We start from the raw sequence: 18285 nt of genomic DNA on the forward strand, positions 1-18285 counted from the left end.
AGTCAATATTTATTTTATTGAAGTTTTCGGCTTGTTATATTTGTTTCATCAAATTTATTTCGAAATGATACAATTGTTACATTAAATAACTTGTGGCTGTAGTCAATTTATTGAATTTCCATATCAGATTTAAAGATTATACCTAATTTTATTACTCTTCCAATCCCAAATTCAATCGATTATACAGATTAAAACGTTTCCTTTAATAATTTGCGTGAACCAAATCTCAAAGCAAGAGTTTTCAAGAAGTATTATGAATGCAAATATCATGAATTATTCTCTAAATTTTTAGTTTGTAATTTCTAACCTTTTCTAAATGTTTTTGAAATATTGGTTGGTTTTTATAGAAATTATTATAATCGTAGTGTTGAATTACTTTTAAGAGAAATTTTCGATTAAATGGATGACTTCCTGGTTCAATGCAAAGACAACTTAAAAAAGGAGACTATTGGTTACAATTTACGTTATATGACATACATTTATCAGAAATCAGAAATATTTTACTAGAAAAATGTTTGAACATGATTTCTATAAAATTCCCTCTAATATGCTATAGGCATATCATAAAAAAAATCTTTTTTAAAGGTATAATAGTTATAACTATTACAACCGCAACCACGTCTGAATTTATAATAGTTACACTACGACTTTTATTCTAACATAATAGTTTAAAACAGTTGGAGAAAAATATTTTATTTCCCAAATGATAAATTCAATCAGATATTTCTCTCCTCCGATTTGAAAATTGTTTTTTCCATTCAAATACACAAACCGGAAACTGAAAGAGAAAAAGTATAAAATGGATGTACCTACGCGGAAGTAAGTTTCATCCGATTATTCTCTTAATTTCTTAACAACGAAGGTGGTTTGGTAGCAAATAAACTAATACAAGATTTCCATAGCCTTATGTTTTATTATTATTATTTTTTAATTTAATGCCATGCGAATTTGTGAAGAAGATCGTTTACGTGCCAGTAGGAGTAGATTTCTTACTTTCTTCTGTGATGCTCTTTCTGCCAAAATCAACTTAAATTTCTTAGGGAATGTTTATTTATAATCATATTCATATATTAAATACTTTCGTTTTATCTAAAGCTTAAGAAGATTAAAATTTTAAGTCTCAACTTCATATATTCTGAAATTTAGGCAAAAAGATCTAAAATATTTCAAAAATAATTTAATGCTCCAAATTAGGCATAATTTTATAGTTAATTCACAAAAATACAATATACCGATAACTAAAATACTCAAATAATGTGGACAAAAAAAAAAAAAAAAAAAAAAAAACGTGTTCTGAAACAATTTTAAAAATAGCTCTTTTTATTCGAAATTTATAATATATATATATATATATATATATATATATAATATTCAAATTATAATAAGTCATTCTACATATATTGTAGATTGTATTTTTGTGAAGAACTGAATAGTTACTAATATTTTCGAAAAGCGTGATGAAATGATTCAATCAATATTTTTCCAGTAGTCTGTTACATATATATATATATATATACAATTCCGACAGTAGGATATATATTCTCCGATTTATTAGTGGATGAATTGATTATTTCATTTGTGATGTAATGTGCCAAAAAACGACGAAAGCGATTTAGTAAAACTAGGACAATTTCAAAGGTCAGATATCAAATTTAATTGCACACAAACCTAGTTTATATTTAATTACATTTTTAATCCATTTCTCTTCTTAACCCATTAAACGCCAAAACTCAAAATCATTATTTATTTTCGATGCAAACTATACAAGTTATTATTTTGAACACTTATAATAGTAAATTAATGTAAAAATAAGGAAATTGCCCTTACCTTTTAAAATATAGGGTGTTGCGTTGGCGTAACGTCAACTGAAAAGAAGTACGAATGTTGATCGTTATCACCGAGCACTACGTCGCATTTTCTTCGCGTTTTAAAAACTAGAAATTTTTGTGAGATTATTAAAGGGTGTAAAATGGTCAAAATACTTCTTTCAAAATTTTAATTTATTAAAAACTAACAAATAAATGTAGTTGGCAAGCTTATTATGCAAGAATAAAGTGATATAAATTTCAAGTATGATATACTTCACTACAATTGTAGTGTAAAACAACATCCCAAACATTGCAGCTAGAAATAGTTTGGCTGTGGCAATAGTTGCAACGTAGTCTTCTACTGTCTGTAGACTTAACAATAAAATGTCCTTCGGATATTGGTTTTGTAAGGCTGAATTTGCTCGGATGTCCTGTAGCTGATCTTTTCTTATTTATCTCACTATCCAAGGGCGTCTATAACAGAAGCAGCACAAACTCTCATCTAAAATCAAACAGTGACTTTTTACTTCCTTCTTCAGAAAATCTTGATATTCTCCAAGCATTTGTTAGTGCAACATCGATGAAATTTGAAAATATCGGCCACCGCCATCTTTTGCCACAGACCCTAATTCTGTAATTGGAAACAACATTGTCACACAAATCTGCACCACCTATTTTCTGATTATATTGCTCAATGCAGTGAGGTTGGGCTACTAATATTTTCTTCTTCTTATTTTTAGATTATAGAGAAACATTTTTTAGTGGTTCACTTTTGCCAAACGTTGACCCTATTGTCACAACAGAGTTGTCGTTCCACCGAACAACAAGTATCTTTTTTTCCTTTCTTCATAAAAAAAGATTAAAAATATCTGCACTAGTTTTATCTTCTATGATTTGTTTGATACGATCAATTGAAGCTTTTTCTTCATTATTTTTGGCAGAGGCCTATCAATTGGTTCCTTTCTTGTCCATCGCAATTCTTCCTTTTTCCATTTTTTTTAGCAGAAATTTTGCGGGGATCTAACTTATTCTTTACATGAACTTAAACTTCCCCTGCAGTATCTCTAGGTAAAACTTCATTATCGTTATTTAAAATATTTTCATTACCTTCTTCTTCATCACTAGCAACTGCTGTTTCTGGAGGTACGACAACAACATCGGTCTCATCTGCATCTTCGTCATCGGAATTTTGTTCGAAAATTTTTCCCAAAGCTTCTTCTAACGTAAGCTATCTTGTTCTACCCATTTTAAACCACAGAGGATAAAAATGTTGCTACCAATAAGATGCGTAGTACTGAAATGAAATCTTTCAAGAAGGATAACAATCTACCACCTTTCCGCTGACGTTGCGCGAACGCAACATATGTTTTTACTTTCCTCTTCTCCCCCACAGAAACACCTGCTTTGTGGAATGTACTGACAAAGAGTAACCTTGGCTAATGTATTTTACAGCCAAACCCCAATTTGTTTTTAATTTTTATTTTTATCTAAAAAAAAGTTTGGAAATTCGAACAAAAAAAATGCTTAAAGTAAAACATCGATTATTAGGTGTAGAATAATTTATTTAAGTCAATTTTTTCACTGATTTGTTAGTAATGCTATTCTGTAACTGTAATTTATTCAAAAATTTGCTTAATCGTTATTTTTTATATTTATTTATATTGACCGTTGCGTCAACGCAACACCAGCGGTTAATGGGTTAAAATCATCTTCGTCCTTCTATCTGCGAATTTCCCCAATTTATAATCACGTATTTTATTTATAGGCCTATGCAATAAAAGGAAACCATTTATTGAGATTTGATATTTCAATAAATAAATATTTTGAAACTAAATACAAGGGGTGAATTTATTAAAAAAAGGTTTTTGTTTGAGAAGACTCGATTACAATCTTTGTTCATTAAGAGATAAAAGAGGAAAACTGAATTAACACACTGTAATTAGTTTAATGATTTCCATAGTGTTTTCATAAAGTAAAACAGTTTTGTACCTCTCTTGCCTCCTGTTTTGTCACAAATGTTAAGATAAATCTCACTCTCTTGAATCGCTTAATTGTTTAGCAAAAAATTTGCTGACAGCAATTATCTTGGATTAAGAGATTGTGCTTCCTTTCTCATAAATTATGATTAAAAAAATTTGAAAAGAGCTCCACTTTTCTGAAATTAACGAGGTCTTTTTCTTGATTATTTTTACTTAAATGCTTTAGGAAATTTTAATTGCTGTTAATGCTTACAAATTTTAAGAGAAAGATAACAGTATTTTAGAAGATATGATTTAGTAATAGGTAAAATGGAAACCATTTTTGATATTTCTTTCAGAAAGCAGTTTCTTTTGTGAATTTATTTTTAATGAATATTGATTAATGTATGTTAATTTTTCCTTTTAATTAATATTGATGACCATTTTGAGGAGCAATTTGTTTGAATTGTAATTAAGAATCTTTAAGAATTCAAGATTCTTAATTTTGAATACTAATATTCATTTCCTTCTATAAATATTAGAAACTTATTTACTTTTCGAACCAAATGTATAAAATGATTATGCTTTTTTTACAATATCTATACCGATTCAAAACATACATATACTAGAAAAATATTTAAATAAATTTTCTTTGATTTCTGAAATGAAAACGCGTATTTAAAAATGCATTGAAAGCCTAATCAGTCAATTATATGTCGTTTTCCTTGTTATTTACTTTTCATTACTATTACATATGATTTAAAACAATTTTTATTGACTTTATATAAATTTAGAATCTTTATTTGCATATAAAATATCTATTGTGCTTATAAAGTCTTTTTTGCCATCAAAAATCTAACAAATTCCCATTTTGATTTCTCCAGTTCAATTTAAAAAATGACATTTATTTTGTCAAAAGTTATTGATTCAATTTTTTTATTATTATTATTATTATAAATTGGAAGGGTTTGAAAGAAAGTATGTAAATTAATTCAAATTATTTATCTTTCCTGAAATTCAGTTATTTTTAAACATTTATGGATTTTCATTATTATCCCATTGAAATTGCATAAATACCTTATTTATAATTTTAAAAATAAATGTGTTCCAAACAGAGAATGAAAAAGAAAAATGTTAATATTCTTAGAGACAGATGTTTGTTGAAAAATATTAATCCTTTTTATTTAAAAGCGATGATTTAATTCTTATTATTGTTTAAAAATATTTAGATTTTTTTTTATCAAATCATACAATCAGCCTTTTTAGATCTAATTTTTAAAAATATATTCATATATAATTTTATAAATATTTTTAAAAACTTTGAATTTAAAATATACACACATATTAAATACATTATGGGTAACTTATTTACAGTTTTTTTTTAAATTTTTAAACTCTGTTAAAACTCTAAACAATAACTTTGTTAATTCAAGACATTGACTTAAATGGCAGAAAATTATCAAAACAAAATCCTTAAAAATATCAGTTTTTCAAATGCAAGCTATTTTATTAATGTCAAGAGACCTAATTAATTTGTGCAATACTATGACAATTTTGAACAAATGTCATAAGTTTCTTTTGAAACTGAAACATATAATTCAGATTGAGAAAAACGCTCTCTCTTTATATAATAGAAAAACCATTAATCTTCTAAGATGGAAACATCTTTTAGAAATTTCTTTCTTATTATCTTTTTCAAAACTAAGTTAAGATATATCATATATATCTAGAAAAATAATAGCATTCGAATAGCATTTTTTTTTCAAATCATGTTTGGCAATTGAATCCGTTTTCTGAAACTAGAATCAATGATTTCGATTTCCGATAAACCACAAAAGAAAAAAAAGTTAAAAATAAAATCACAGTTTACAAAGAATTCATCAATGATTAAGTTTTCTACAAAGATGCATGATAGCTTTGTATTTGGCAGGGGAATAATTCAAATTTGGAAAATAACATATATAAACTTAATAAATTTCGTCGAATTAAATCATTTTTTTTTACCAAAATGTTTAACTTGTTAATATTGTTTAAATTGGCGAATACAATTCAAAGTAATTTAGCAAACTTAGTAAAATTTTAAAATTAAAGACAAATGCAAGCACTGCAATTAATGAATTTGGAAATTCAAATGTGTTATATTTGTCGTCTTTCAGAAATATGAATATAAAATTTATTATTTAAATTTGCTATATACTGTAAATATTTAATAGACATGTAAAATTGTTTTTATATATATATATTTTCTAAATTATATATTTTCAATGTCATTATACAATAATTCTACAAACTACAATATCAATGTTACAATATATAACGTTTGTTTATATTAGTGTTCAATTACGTTTCCTTTGTTAATGTTTAGTTACAACATTGTTTTACATAAAAGTATACTTGCTTTCGAGATTATTTTCCAAACTAATGTTATTTCAACGAAATGAAAATAATTATTGTATAAATCATTAATAAAAGTAAGAAATATATTTTTCATTTCAAAAGTATTTTGACTGTGATTTAAAGTAGATATTAATGTAAAATAATTAACTATTAAAGTAAGACCTTAAATTAAGATATATTCCGAAATTTAAAATATATTTTTACGAGTCTTTAGTACTTTGTTATATTAACTACCTCTTTGCATCAAAAGTATTGCATGACAATGGACGCAATTTTATGACTCATTATATTTCAAGAATTCTGCCTTCATCAAGCAAAAGAATTCATATTGAATTAAACAAGTGAAAACTCTTCTACTCACAATTACTTAATTCCTCTCTTGCAAACTATTTTCTAATAACGACGGTTTAGAATGGCTATAATTAAAACACCGCTCCAATGAAAATATAAAAATTTCAACCTGTTTAAAATTCTTCATTACATTTCTCGATTATTCTTAAGGGTTTTGACCTTATCTTAAAAACGTTTTCTAAATTGCCTTGTTAATTCTCTATCAACTTTTATTCAGCAAGATTATACTCTATTAGATTTATTTGCATTTTATATAAACAAACCAATAGTTAAGAAATATTTATGATGAAATAACTTCTAGATATTATTTATTAAGCATTCTTACAATTTATTAATTTTATAAAAAAACACACATTTTTTTTAGTTAGAATGAGGCAAAATGCATTATGATTTTTGACACTTATGAAACAATTATGCATTTTTCGTAATCAAAAATATGCTTATATAATTTTCTAGATCATTTATATACCACAAAATTTAATATAAGTTTCAATAAAAAAAGTAGGTAATGAAAGTTTATATAAAAACGTAATAACCAACGTTAAAAAAAACTGATATTATAAAAATATAGGAAACTTAATTATTTAATTTCCACAGTCATTATTCTAAGACATTTCTTTAAAAACACATGCGATGATTTTGATAAAAGTAATTATAAAAATGTATGTCTGATTAGATTATAAATATTATTTTCTTATTGAATTCGTATCATATTAAAAATCCAAGATATATATCTATATTTTTTATTGAAGGAATATCAGAAAAATCGGTGTAGATTACATCTTTTCTAAACTAAAACTGAGCAAATCAGAAAATTCGGGAATTATCGTGTGATTGATGGTTTGATCGATGCACATTTTGGAAAAAGGGAAATAATGTTCGCAAACCAATTGAAACTTTAATAAGACTAAAAATGTTTTTGAAGCAAATATTTTAACTTTACTTTATTTTGATAACTACTATCAATTACTTAAATGAATTCTTCAGAATGTTTGAATATACATTCATGAATTTTTTCTTAAATGATACAAAATTGTATTCTATTATTAATTTATTTCTATTTGAAGCTGCAAAAATTTCAAGTTAATAATCTTTTAGAGGTGATTTTCATGATTTTTTTTCATATTACCCTTGTATTATTTAAATATGAAAGAGGTTATTCATAAAAATATGAAACAATCAACCTTTAAAAAATATGAACTTACATAATTTTATACTACTATACTTCATTTAATAATATAACATAATTAAATTGTACAAAAATGAAAAATTAGAACCGATTTTTATTATAATTATCTAAATTTAATGTTATACTTTAATAGAAACCATTCTAATAAATAGCAGGTTTCCTTTCATTTGATTACACTTTTAGATGAAGATATTTATATGTTATTAGTATGTGAATGAAATTAATAAGATTTTTCTTTCAATAAGATTTTATTCGGCAATTTTAATTTTAAGATTGAGGTATCAATGCAAATAGGCATTAATAAGTAAATTCTTTACAATTTTAATTATAATTAAAATTAAAATGCCTTTAATATAACGATACAAATATTTTTTTAATTTAAACTGGTGATATAAAGGAAAGAATTTTACTGCTTAGACTTTTAATAAATCTTATAAAACTCTGAATCGACAACACTTCTTTTCAAGAACGACAGTCTTAGGTTTTATAGCTTTTGGGCTACAAGATATAAAACGATGACCTGTTACAGAAGAACACTCAATTAGCAAATTACCTGTGCTTCACACAATTTTCTGTACAGATTTCTGATCAAAAAGATTTTTGGAATGTTGCAGGTTCAAAACAAGGGATTTAAAATGTTAAAAAATAATAAAAGGAAGATAAAATAAAACTATATATTTTATTTATATAATTTCCGGTTCTGTTTAATTTCTTCTTTTTTTTTGTCCTACTAAATATTTGAAAATAAAATTTTAGTATTAAAAAATTCTGATTATAGGAATCCAATCAATATTAAACACAATGTCTGCAAAAATAAAAGACACAAATTAAATATTAATTTAAAAATAATGACATATCCTGTAATATATATTACATTTGGATTTTATACAGACTTAATATTATTTTGATTTTTCTCACTTCTGATTTTCATCTGGGTTTTCAAATGCACAATTAATGAATTGCATTTATACTTTTATATCGCAGAACAAAATGAAATTGATAAGAGCAAATTTAATAGCCAATCCTGTTTATAAATTCAATTGCTGATATTCTACTGCTAATTAATATTTACCTATCATTTTTCAACCTCCAGTTCCTGAAATTTCTTATAAGTCATGTTCAATATTTTCATAATAAATACCGAATTTCAAAGTTTTTTAAATATTAATATTTCAAATGTTATATTTTCCTCCCTTTGTCGTTCAAAGAATGAATTATAAATGTACTTGTTGTGCATTTATTAAATATTACAAATTATTTATATTTGCCCCTTGAATTATTCCTGATAAAATTTGGTTTTCACGAGAATGTCCTGGAAGAAATTAAACAAGCGTTAAAAATATTTATTTTTGTTGATTGAAATGATTTATAAATCAAAGGAATTTAGCTTGATTTTGACTAAACGTAAACACTATCTTGAAAGTGCATAGAATCTTTCGTCGTTCTGGGAACCAAATGAGTTTTTTTTGTGTGTGTGTATGTGTGTGTTCTTTTGGCACGCATAGAGAGTAATGAATTTTTGTATTTAAAATTACATATTTCTAAGATTTAAATTGAAAAATTTAAATATTTAAAGAGATATGGAGTACATTGTTGAAGATGGATTTAACCGATTTTTATAAATATCATAAATTAAAGCATGATGCATCTTTAAAGACTTTATAGAAAGCAAATGAATAGTATCAAACATTTAGAACAATTTAAGCCTTGGTAAATCATTATAAACTACCAGTTTAAATTCTGAAGTGTACAACTCATTAGAAACAACCAGTTAAAATTCTAAAACCTACAAATCTTAATAAACAGTCAGTTTAATTTCTGAACCGTACAAGTACAAATTCCGAACACTGTTATTTGGCAGTGATTTGTTATATAACTATATTGGAAAAAGATATTACCGCAAAGGCATGACTTGGCTTTCTAGATACTCTGTAAAATCCAGGCTGTATGAAAATGGACTGTTTCTAAGAAAAATTATGATTTGGACATTATTTCGAGGTGTGAAACACGCCCATTTGAAGTGATATGGATACCATCTATATTTGTTTATTTATTTTGTAGGAAATGAAAAAAATACTTGAAGTAATCTGAAAATATTTATCAAAGACTCTGTTAAAAAGTTATATTATAATTATAATTAAGTTATTATTATAATACTACAGATCGCCATTTTCAATGACTGCATAGATCTATACATTTACAGCAATGCAACTATTAATGCTGAAATAAACAAATATGAGTTTCTTGATCACCATTTCCAATTAATTAGAAATACACTTTGCAATAACTTCATTCTAATGTAGGGTAATATATATTCCTATTTCATCTCTTTAGTCGTCAATTATTTTCATGATGATAGAGTCAAACAAATATAGTGGGGAATACATTTTCATAGTTTAAATAGTATAGAACATATGAGGGATGCAGTGATACGATTTGCATAAATTTAATCCATATTCAGCGCTATACAAGAGCTTAAAATTACCATGCATTGTGTATAAACTATTATCTCTGGTATCACTAAACAATAAAGTACAAAATTTGGAAAATAAATATAAATCATACATTTTGATTGAGACTGATCTTAACAACATATTAATTTTTCAACATGCATCAAAAATTATAATATTAATATGTCAGCTACAATGACGCTTTCATTTCATTTTTTTTTTCTGAAATGGACAATTCTACATTTTAACTTTCTAGTTTTAGAAGAAAATGAAGCTCTGCAATTCATTGAAATGGCTAAAGATTTTTCCCTTCCTTTACTGTAACACAAAGATTATCAAATTAAAGGAGGATTTCATTAATATATTTATTTCTGTTTCCAACTATGTAATTTAATGAAACTACTAAATCATTTACTTTTCATAAAATATGCTTACTATAAGTTTTGCTTCATATGGATATTTATTCCATTTTCTGCGAAAAATATAATTTGTTTATACATCGTTCCAAATCTAGTAAAACACTAGTAAGTAGGTTCGCTATTCATAAAAATGAGTTTCAAATTGAAGCTGTTTTACAAATCTCTTGTAGGCACTTCGATCCATAAAGAATTCTATTGAATTACTTTAAACTCTTCTATTTATTAATTTATTTAATGTGACGTCAGATTACTGTTCAATTTTAAATCCATCGACTGAAAATGCATATCAAATTTTGATGTACGATAAGCACAAATACTTATATATATTTTTTTCTTAACAGATTCAATTATTTTATCGCGCTTTGCTACACTACTATGTAGCATGTCAAAGCGAATATGTTTTGGTAAATATGACTGATAAAATTTATTTATGGCATAATTTATGAAGCAAAATGACTATCTATTAATCACTATTTTTTATAAAGTCGATAAACTTACTAAAAAATGCATACATATACAAGCAATGAAATATGAATACATTTGGGTTATTCGATGCCCAAAGTATATATATTTCTCTAAAATTGACAGTGGCAATTCGAAAAGTTTTCTTCTTTTTGATTACGTTGCTTTTATACTGCTCCACGGGGAACAATGAAAAATATTGGTTACAGTAGGGGAACTAAGTTGCGATATTAGAATTTTGAATTAAGGTAAAAGAATCAAGATATGGGGTACTCAGTCGTAAATGTTGTTGCAGTTTTCTATAAAGTAAAAACGAACATAAGTTAAATACATTTTATATAAATAACTATACATTAAGAGAGTATACGTTCTCATTCTTTCTCCCTCAGTATATATGTATTTGTGTGTGTGTGTGTGTGTGTGTGTGTGTGTGTGTGTGTGTGTGTGTGTGTGTGTGTGTGTGTGTGTAAATGTTTAAAAAAATATGAATTGAACTTGAGATTTTATGAAAGTTAACTGAAAGGAAACGATAAGAGAAAATTGAAGCAGCTGTTGTCTGGCAGCTGTGTTGTTCTTAATGCTTTTGAAATGGTTTATTTCAGAAAGCAAACTGATATTTCAAAAGAAGTAAACAAGCCAATAATGCCGTGAAACCTGAAAAAATGTAAAAATATATACTTTATTGCACATTTGGTCAAAATGGGAGACATCGATATGTTCAGTGTTTTGACATGATAAACAGCAATATACTGAGTCCAACACCAAATAGATGAATGACTAGGTAGTCGACGAATACTGTAAATCAACATAAAATGAGCACCAGTATTTCATAACCCGTTGCATTTCCAAGTCCTTTTTTTTCTGTCAAACCCAATAAACTTCAAGATCGCTTGATCCCTTGGTTTTCATCCTGCAAGTATTAAATATATTTTAATTAAGTGTGAATAATTTTGAATTATTCTAATTAGAATATACAAAACGTATAATTTATAATTATCACAAATCAATTGAATGTGGGATTGTAAAAATATGCTGAATTAACATTTTAGTTTAACATTGGTCTAAGGATCTATTCCTTCCTATGTAAACGTTCATATTTTTATTGAAAGTGTTATTTCCCATGAAGTGAATCATTGCTTGAAAATTAATTGCAGCTGACTTAAATATTTTTAAAATTTAATGAAATCCATCAAAGCTTAATCAGATTATTTACTATTTCCAAAAAATTAGTAATCATACTAAAATTGAAAATGCAATTTTGAAATTACGAATTCCATTGTATAATATGTATTTAAAATCATATTAATATACATTATTCCGAAATAACTAAAGCATATAAAATAAGGAAGCCATCGTTTGAATAATTTCCCTAGTTTGCGAATCAAGATAAAAGATCAAACCATAAATAAATTTTAATTAATTTCACTTCATCTTAGACATAACATATAAAATAACAGTCAAATCAATTTAATTCTTTGAAGTAATTCTAAAGAGTAAACCTTGTCTATTATGAGCGAAACATTAATCTTCTAGAAAGTAATGGAAGTTAAAAGCATTATTTTTATCCAAAATTCTCTGCTTATAAGACCATTTTTTTCTGAAAATTCACTTTTAAAAATACAACCAAGTGCAACATATTTATTTCAAACATATATTCGTTATGAAGAGATTAGAATAGAGTAGGTTTGCTTCTACTTTTTAAAAAAGATTTTTTATCGATTTGGTTACTGGGCAAATTCTGAACATGATTTCAAAATAGCTGAACAATGTAAAATGTTTCCGTCATAAGTATTCATTTCAAAATAGCACTATTTTGTTTTACTTTTACAATTTCCAATAATGTTGTTTTAATTTATTAAAAAGAAATTTCTATAATTATTATATTTTCTTTTTTGCTATATTTGCAAACATCTACAGTTGATTGAGGATTCTTGATACAAATATTTCTATAACACCATTTTTTTTTCATTTTTCGCTTTATAAAACCAACAAATCAAGTTATGGACTTTTAATATTAACTATTTATATCTATTAATGCCTGGAAACAAACCATATTTATTTATTTTTGTAGTATTAAATTCATAAGGACGTTTAGATTAACTTTTAAATGCATTCCAATGCAACTTTGATATGAATACATCTTCCTTAGAATTTATTATTTAACCTTCTAATTCTGTATTGAACAGGTTTTAATTTGCTTTTAACATATTGAATTAATATATACCATTTAATTTGTCATCAATATATTACATAAGATTATATTGTTAAGATTCTGTCTTAATTTTTGATTTAATATAATTATAAATCCATAAATTGAATGTATGGATTATTAATTCCTAAAAATTACTTTCAATTTCCGTCACTCATACTTTTTCCTTCGCATCACAAATTTAATTGCAAAAATAAACAATAACGTAAAACATTACAGAAAATTTTGATTAAATGCAGTATTTTTTGACCAGATTCTTGCATGACTTTGTAATTTGAATTGACCAGGTTGCTCTAAAACAACGCGTCGTTTTTATTAACTTTTATGGAAGATTTAGACTTCGATATGGTTTCATTTAAAATAAAAGCACACTTTCACACATAGATTCCTACATACTATCTAAAATAATTATCATATAGAATTAATTTCTAAGAATTAAACTAATTATTCTTTGAAAAGTTTCACGAGCGCACAAATTTACATAACTTACTAATTGTATGTGCTTCCAAAAATGTTTTGTTACAACTTTACACATTTGCAAGTTAAAATTTAAACAACAAAACATACATCTCCACATACTTTTTGACTCAAAACCGCTAATATATTAACCATTGTTTCACAAAGGAAATCTTAAAGCCTTTAAGTCAACAGATTTTTTTTTTAACTGAATTTCTTCATGGTAAAAAGTTTTTCATATTAAAGTATTATCGATCCAATTTTTTCTAAATTAGAACGACGCAAAGTTTTTGAAAATAATGGATAATGTAGAAACATGTGTAAACTCCTGATATTAAATACAGCTAATATAGTTATCCCTTTTGTTATTCTATATATGGCAGATTTAAAATATGAAATATTATAGCCTGGTGGAAAAAAATTACAATTAATGATTATCTTTTAATCTTCTTAATGTAATCGTTCTAAGATTAAAAATGTTTTGGGAAGTCCCTTTATATCTCTTCTATAGATTATGTTTGAACAATTTACAAATTATAGACGGGGGGGGTATTCTTAATTTTATTTTTTAGAAAAAGATAGTCACATGCCTTTAATTGCTAGTGAACTCTCGTTCTCTATAAACCTATCGTATTTCAATTCCTATGATTAGTTCACCCCCCCCTATATATATATAGTTAAAATTTTCAATCGTTAATGAAATACTTTTTATTCATCCACTCAAGTTCAAATACATTTTTTTAAACTTGTAGTGGATGACACTTGATGTTAATACAGTTTTTTCAAATATTAATTAGTTTAATTTGTCCAGTAATTTCTATTTAGTCGCGAAAGTTGCCAAATCCGTCGCCACGTCGCCAAAGCTTGCAAAATTTAATAAAAAGTAACTAAAATAATAATAATAAAAAAAATGTTGGCCTAAGTAGGAATTAACTTAATTTTTTTAAGTTTAACTTATTTTTTTAGAAAGCTTGTTTTATATAGAAAGCTGTATCTGTTAAATCTAGAACATATTAAGTACAGAAAGGACCATAAATATGGAATAGATCAGTTGAAGCATTGTTAAAGGCTGTAAACTAATGAAAACAAAATAAATGTTTTCTTTTTAGCCGCCTTTATCTTAGTTTTATCTGTGATGTCTTTATCTTATTCTTATATTCATTAAAAACATATGTAGATTTTTTTGAAAAGTGTAAATTCCTCTAAATCAAGCTTTTCTAATTACGTCCACAATTAAAATTTATTTTTAAAGTTATGATTGTATATGGGTAGTAGGGCATTTTTTTCTAGTTTATTTTCATCTATAAGCAATTCAGCTTCAATTCCATAATTTAATTTTATAATCTTTTCGAATAAATAGTAATATAACATGTAATACTAGAAAGGTGAAATTCCATATTTCTCACCCCTTAACAATCTGAATCGTCTGAAATCGATTATGAAACAATTATTTCAAGCAGAACGGAAGTTCTTAGGGACTATAAAGAGAGAATAGCAATCTGACTCATTGAACAAAATCAATTATATATTTAGAGGAAATCAGATTCACTGAACAAAGAAAAAAAAAAAAAAAAAAAATTAGAACGGAAACTTTACAGAAGATATTAAATGAACTCAGGTCTGATATTCTTAAATTGAGGAATCAGTTAGCTCAGAATGCACTAGTTAACGAAGTAAATAGCCCATTTATTGTAGCATTTAGACGTCACTTCATAAGTTTGTATAGCACTGATTACCATAGAAATCAAAAATTTTTCCATCACTAATGCACTATTGACTAAGCGAATCATATTACAAAGCGTCGCACTTCTTAAAAATATTATTATGTTCTTTTAATCAATTGGTCTGGAATATAATCTGGAGTACTTAACAAAAATGTTAAATACTCCATGTTTATCGCCTCTTTAAATGCAAGGAATTTAAACTACATAAAAAATCATTTTAAGAATTTTTTGTTGTTCTAAAATAGCCGAGAAAATATTTTGCGTGGTTAGAAAACAGTCGATTAAAAACTTTGTTATTGAAACTTTTCAAACATAAATATTCGGTCTCATAATTATTTGCCTTTTATGAATAATCTTCCAAACTTTGCTTCCTTCCATTATAGTTTACGATTTTAAAGAAAATGGTCATATACATATGTACAACCCTAATTTAGATATTATAGTTAGAGTACCAGTACAAATTTTATTGTCACTTCAGCAGTGTGAGTATATTTTTCAACAGTGAAATGAAATTGATATATATTTAATACTTTAAATTCAAGAAATTATATTATTTGCTTAAAATAGTATTTAAATAAATACTGCTTGATTTATTATTAATTAATTACAGCAAAATTCTGAGACATAAGAGAACTTTCCAATAATGTGTGATTCAAAAGTCTGAATAAGATAATTAAATTTTCTAAGCAAATGCATAAAATAAAATTTTTGATATCTATTTCTAAAAACAACACTTATATAACTTTCAATAGACATCACAAATAAATGTTTTGAATTAATGTCTTCCATAAAACCTATTTATTTTCAATTCATCGAAATGATTTTATTATGCCTAAACGTTTATGTATATTCAGAAAACACCTGTTTCAATATGCATATTTTAAAAGTATAGGAACAAAATTTAAATAGACGTGAAAAATTATGTGAGAATTTAAATCGAAATATTTAGATGAGAATTTACAAATTATTCTTATCATTTGAATATGAAAATTTATTTAAAGTATTTTTGCTCTTTTATAGCTTATTTACCAAGAGAAGGAATAAAATATCGTTTATTTGATTTATATATATTAATAATTCATATATTGGCATTTATGAAGTTTATTCTTCCGTCTTTGTTGATTTTGATTTGTGCGTTTTAAAGAAATGATTTATATCAAGTTTTGGCCGAGGTGGTCTGGTGGTAAGGTGTCGGCATCGGCGCCGGAATGTTTCAGGTCAGTGACCCGATTCCACCAGGAACCGTCGTGTAAGTGTACGTTAAACGGCCGCGCCAAACATTCTCCAGCTGGTGTGGTGTGGTTTAGAGAGGGGGCGACAACTCAGGTGTCGTCCTCGTCATCCGAACGCCGTTCAAAATTACGAGGTACGTCCCAAAATAGCCCTAGTGCTGCTTTAAAACCGAAGTTAATATAACTAAAGTGAACTAAACTTCTATCAATTTTCCATGTCCAAATATTAATTTTGCGAAATTTATATAGGGAAATCTGTTAATTGCGTCTAATGAAGCTTTGCCCAAAAGGGTACAACAAATAATTATTTTGCTGGATATCCATTGATTCCAATGGATATCCAGCAAAATAATATATGTGCATATCCAATGATATATCCGGATATCCAATGATGTGCATTCAATGTATTGGATATAACAATAAAAAGAGCAAATTTTCTAACCTAGCATTTTTTTTTCTTTTTCAAAAAGCATGTTCTAAGTCGGGCAAAACTACGCAAAAAATCAGTGCTAGGAAGAAAGAGTATTGTGAGAAACACGATAATAAGAGTATCACAGTCTAAAAGAAGAATCCTTTCCATTTGCTGTAGTAGAGTTGTGTTAACTTTATTAGAAATGTGGATTTGTGTATTTCTCTAATTCAATGTGCTGATTTCAAGGATGATTCATATAATTCATACTAATTTTTTCGAAGCAAGTATCTATGATTTTATAATTCTAACGGGACTAAATAAGCATAATATTATTTAGAAGCATGCGATATGTGTTAAAAAATTAAGTACCCCACAAATTATTGTTTATTTCTATCATTTTCATGATAAGTGAGATTTTGAATTATAGTTAATTGCCTATGTTCATTGCTTCTGAGCATTCATTACAAATTGCAAATATTGCACTTCAAAGTTTTCATTGCTTTCCTAAATAAACCGCTTTTTAGGACAATATTTCCAATAACTGTCATTTCGATTTTGTACATTGCATAGAGGGGTTCTCGCCATGTACGCTCTCAAGAACTTATAAACCAGCAAACTCAGTGCTTCCTTTTTTTTAATTGAGCATTAAGCGACAATTTATTATAATATTTGTGAAAAATAACGAGTTTTTTTAAATTTTAAATGTATGCACTTTTAAAAATAGACAATTTTAATTTCACAAAAAGCTAAAACTATATAATAAACATAACCCCCATTAATCCTATATAATGCTCGGTTACTACACTTTTCATATTAAGTTTAACGTTCTCTAAGATAACACACCTTTTTATTTATATCGAAAATACCTTAGTTGTTACTTTTTAAAATTGACTTTAAAATTTGTTTACTGTTAGCATCAATCACTAAATGTATTTATCTTGCACAGGAACCACCCCTTAGATTCCTTTTAAATATCGCTTTCATTACAAGAATTTTAGTTTTTATATATCATCGTGAAACTGAGATAAATAGATTAGCGCTGGTAGTTCTAAAGTTTTAAAAATATATTCAAAATTTCTAAGGAAAATGTATTTATTATGTTAAATTTATTTTAAACAATTAGCAAGTATATTTAATCAATTAGCCAATCCTAAAATAAAGATAATCAAAAGAAATCTAGTGGCATTGGACGTTACAATCACAAAGTATCTGAAATGT

The 18285-nt window shown here is 26.1% G+C and overlaps 1 protein-coding gene across 2 annotated transcripts in view; it reads right to left on the reverse strand.

Annotated features, from left to right (window-relative positions):
• Positions 1-11733: 11733 nt before the first annotated feature.
• LOC129969435 (nephrin-like) overlaps positions 11734-18285 on the reverse strand; it is a 344289-nt gene continuing 337737 nt past the window's right edge. For both annotated transcript variants that reach the window (XM_056084015.1, XM_056084007.1), the window contains exon 15: positions 11734-11944. The gene's annotated coding sequence lies outside the window, so the exon portion shown is untranslated. The remainder of the gene's footprint in view (positions 11945-18285) is intronic.

This window comes from Argiope bruennichi, chromosome 1, assembly GCF_947563725.1.
Source record: "Argiope bruennichi chromosome 1, qqArgBrue1.1, whole genome shotgun sequence".
In the NCBI taxonomy this organism is placed as follows: Eukaryota; Metazoa; Arthropoda; class Arachnida; order Araneae; family Araneidae; genus Argiope; species Argiope bruennichi.